Source organism: Cornus florida, unplaced genomic scaffold (genome assembly GCF_030987335.1).
Source record: "Cornus florida cultivar Cherokee Brave unplaced genomic scaffold, ASM3098733v1 CherokeeBrave_3.0.0_Hap2_Chr11, whole genome shotgun sequence".
Taxonomy (NCBI): domain Eukaryota; kingdom Viridiplantae; phylum Streptophyta; class Magnoliopsida; order Cornales; family Cornaceae; genus Cornus; species Cornus florida.
This window is the reverse complement of record NW_026775581.1, coordinates 15,698,678-15,703,316: the sequence shown is the minus strand read 5'-3', so window position 1 is coordinate 15,703,316 and position 4,639 is coordinate 15,698,678. Positions and strand designations below refer to the sequence as shown.

Here is a 4,639-nt window from a genome sequence, read left to right as displayed (position 1 = left end):
GATTCATTGGATGCATGATGGGAATGGTTAGGGAAGGAAGATACTTGATTTGCCAAGTTTTGGTTGATCAAGAATTAATCAAACCTTTGAGATAAGGATTTCATCTCGGCGACTATTTCATTGGAATGGTCAACTTGATGTAAGCCAACACTCTTCCTTCCACTTGAATTCCTACCATTCTTAGAAGATAAAGTTTGATGCAAAGAATTTTCACTCATGCTCTCATAAAGACGCCACACTTCATCCTCATGCCTATCAATGTAAGAGCCACCCATAGAAGCATCAACCATGCCCTTGTAATTATCGGATAAACTCTCAAAGAGATATTAAACTAATTGCCATTTGGGCATGTCATGATGTGGACACTTCCTAAACAATTCATTGAATCTTTCCCATGCCTCATGGAACGTTTCCCTATCCCCGTGTGAAAACTCTCGAATTAAGGTTCTCATGGCGTTGGTCTTAGAAATCGGATAGTACTTTTTTAAGAACTCTTATTGCATTTCTGCCTAAGAAGTTATTGAAAAAGACCTAAGATTGTTAAACCAATATTTTGCCTTGTCTTTAGGGTGAATGGAAAAAGTTTAAGCCTTAAAACCTCTTCCGGCATGTCCGTATATCTCACGATGGAACATACTTCAAGAAACTCATCTAAATGCTTATAAGGTTCTTCACTTGGAAGTCCATAATAGTTAGGAATCATTTGAATGGTTTGTGGTTTGATTTCATAGTGGTGTGCTCTAAATGATGGCAATTGAATGCATGTGGGTGCATTATATTCATTAGGCACATAGTGATCTCTTAAAGCAATGGGAGGGTTAACAATTGGAGTTGCAACATGGGCACCTTGATTGCCTTGAACTATGGGAAGTTGTGGAGCAAACATTGGCCTAGGCATTCCAATGGAACTTGGCCTTGTTGTTGTGGTGGGTGAATGAATGGCCTCGGCATGCCTAATGGTACTTCTATGTTATCGTGATGCATATTGGGGTGGAGGACACCTTGTTGGTCTATGTAACCAAGGTCCTCCACATGGTCCTCATTATGTACTTCCATTGTAGAAGTAGAATGATTAAAATTACCCCTTCCCCTAGGTGTACGAACAATGGATTCTAAATTCAAATTAAGAGGGACAAGAGTAGGATTTAATGACCTTCGACCATGCATGCACAAGCAAAACACAAACAAGTAACAAACAATCAACAATCACTTCACCTTCGCAACAATTCAACAATCAATAAACTTCCTTCACATACAATGATCCCATACTCCCATGCAATCAACAATATGCAAAGAATAATAAAATTGCCTCCACGTAGGCCCACGATTTATCTAAGAATTGAAATACAAGCCTTCACGCGGGCCGACGATTTAACTAGAGATTGAGTTTAGAAAAAGCTCACAAAGGGTCCTTTAGCACTTCAATTCAATTTTCAATTTTAGCCTTGCAAATTTTTTAGATTTTAGCTTTTTCCTTGCTTTTGCTTAGCTCCTTGCTTAAAATGCTCCTTTGCTTACCTTCTAGCTCAATGCACCTAGTTAAACAAGAACCAACACAATAAGTAACCAAAATGAAAATGAAAATAAAGTAAAGACACGATCAAAAGAGTACTAATTCCTAATTGATTCCATAAATACGACGTTGTCTTCAATCAATCCCCAGCAACGGCGCCAAAAACTTGGTGTGCTCGTCGTCAAGCACCGAAGCCTGCAAAGTGGACTAAGATGACTGTGACCAAGTTTTCAATGTGACAGCGTGGGAGGAAAGGAAAAAAATTCACTATGAAATACCTAAAATGCCCCTCCATGAAATCAGGTCATAAGGGTCTAAAAAGCTATTAAATGAAAAACAGAAAGCTGAACTTTGTGATGGATTTTTGGTGCCAAGATGACATTTTCTAGAAAAACACAAAAAAGAAACCCCCCCTAAAATCATGTTTTCTAAGTGACCATGTTAAGAACGGAATTTATTTCTTGAAGGAAAATCCTAAAATACCTCTAGACCAGATTATGCAATAAAAATGCAAAATGAGTCCATAGGAGGCTCAAATCATCAAGGACGAGGTTTTTCTTGAAAACAATCATGCATGCAAATGTAACTTGCCTATTAAGACGTGTTACAATGGTCAATGGCTTAAAAATGTCGCTGATGCAAAATATGACCCCCCAATGGCCAAAATGACAAAAAATGAAACTTAGAATGAAAACTTGGAACTCAAAACTATGAAATGGTTTTAAAACACCGTTTGGCCCCTGGCCACACTTCATACATGATTAATGAGACCCTATAGAAGAATCAAAATGGAATTCCCACACCCAATGCAAACATGGCAAAAAATAACTTGGCTTTTTTCAATATTTTCATAATATTTCATGAAATAGAAAATTACATAGGATACAAATTACATGTCATTGGCCTCTGGCCTCATCTCGTATATGTCAAATACATTGTAAAAGGTGTACTTATGTATACATTATATAGATGGAATCAACTATACACATTTTGACATATAAGGCTACAAGTGGCATTTCAAACCAACCTTTACAAGAATTAGAACCTTCAAGTCTACAATCCTCCAAGCAATGATGAACATCACGAACCAAGTCTTCGTACCTAAACAAAACCCCCAGTAACTTCAGGGTGAGTAAACAAGTTTACTTGTAGGGAATAAGCATGCATCGACTCGATTTCTTACAGATTTTTACGTTAACATGAAACAATTCCAAAGAGGTCATGCCACCTAACGTCTATGTCAAAGGTTAGACTCAGGGAGCATCCTAAGCTACCTTTTAACATTTCTAGCATAAATCACATCCTTCATGCAATTCCAAACGACATAATAGCATGCTATAAAAAGTAACAAGATATAGATTCTTAAAGTTGTCAACTGGAAATCTAAATTGCGAAAACAACTAAAGTGGGACATGAAACCTAACGTCTATGTTACAAATGAATCTATAGGATTATTCCTAAACTACATTTGAACATTTAAAACACAATTCACCATATCGATGCAACTTGACCAACATTGGAACTTTCAATACAATGCATAAAGCACAATTTCTCAAGGTTAACATCTTGAAACTTAAAATGGGAAATCAAATAAGAAATAACAAGTTACAACATCATTTAGTTATCAACATGGAATTAAAATGCGAAATCAAACAAGGTGGATACTTGGACATCACGCTGGATCAGACCGACACCATAGTTCCTTTAGGGTTACTAGCCCATGGGTAACCTCCCTATGTGCGCACTAGACTATAGAGGGACATTCCCCCGTACTAGAACCATGTTCTAGCCGTAGTCAAACAATGACATCCCCAAGTTTCCAAAATCAACAAGTTGTGCAACAACATATATAACAACATGTATATACAAGATAATCAACTATCTATCATGCACAATCAAATTTGGAAACACATACAATACATGCTCTAAGTCCACAACTACTATGGCATGAAAGATGTCAAATACAAGGTGTGTAACTCATTACACAAGGTAACAGTATAATCCATAAAGAAAACATGCTCTTATAAATATAAATATAACAACAATGTTATCATATACTCAAAACATAACCAAATGAATGTACAACAAGTCCAAGTCCATGATTTGAATATAGAAACAACTTCTAAAACACAATTAGATCCATTGAGCCATTAGATGGAACTCAATTAAACAAAAATAATTAAATTCTCTAGATTTCAAATTAATTTCAAATAACCTCAAATTATTATATGTTAAACAACATAGCATGCTCATTACATATATCAAATCAAAAGAGCAAAATAAACAAGACATCATCATGTAAAATTTAATTAATTTAAATTAATTAAATCTCTAATTTTCAAAAGTTGTTCAAATGATCCTAAATTAATATATAACAAGGACTAAGTCATGGTCATACCATATATCAAGTCTAAAATGGAATACAAGCAAAACACAATTAACTAGAATTTAAATCAAATTAAATTTATTAAATCTTTAGATTTGAAAACTCATTTAAATCATCCCAATTTAATATATAATAAGGATCAAGTCATGGCCATGCCAAATATCAAGTCTAAAGTAAGTTACATGCAAGTTACCATTTAATCATTTATTTTTCAAATCAACATAAGGCATGCATACAACTTATATTTCATACAAAAACAAGTAAAACACTTGAAAAATAAACTATAACACCCCCTACCTCACAAGAGGATTATTCCTCTTGAATCCAAGGCAAATCAACACAAAATGGCAAACCCTTCAAGGGTTATGTAGAGGAGGATGAGGGGAACAAAAAGTATTCCAATCTTCATAGTCAAAGGTGAGTGAAAGGGCCACAAAAATCAAGGTCAAGGCCTAAGCATCAAGCTTCTCTAATGGTGGCTAGGGTTTGTGGTGAGCAAGAGAATGAAATAAAATGATTAAGTGTGAGTGGGGGAAATAGAAATCCTCCACTCACTATGTGCTCTTACACTATCTCTCTCACACACATAATGTAAGACTAAATTTGGAGCCTACATTTGTCAGTCATCTAAGCATCCATTGTAGGCTTAATCCTAAGCCTACACTTGTCAACCACCTAAAAGTTAAGAAAATTACCAAAAAGTTATGCATTCATGCCCTTTCATAAGAAAAGTAAACATT

The 4,639-nt window shown here is 35.3% G+C and overlaps 1 non-coding gene across 1 annotated transcript; it reads left to right on the top strand.

Annotated features, from left to right (window-relative positions):
• The first annotated feature begins 348 nt into the window (after positions 1 to 348).
• LOC132287510 (small nucleolar RNA R71) lies at positions 349 to 455 on the top strand. The gene has a single exon (XR_009473047.1). It is a non-coding gene; the product is annotated as a small nucleolar RNA R71 (small nucleolar RNA).
• The last annotated feature ends 4,184 nt before the right edge of the window (positions 456 to 4,639 follow it).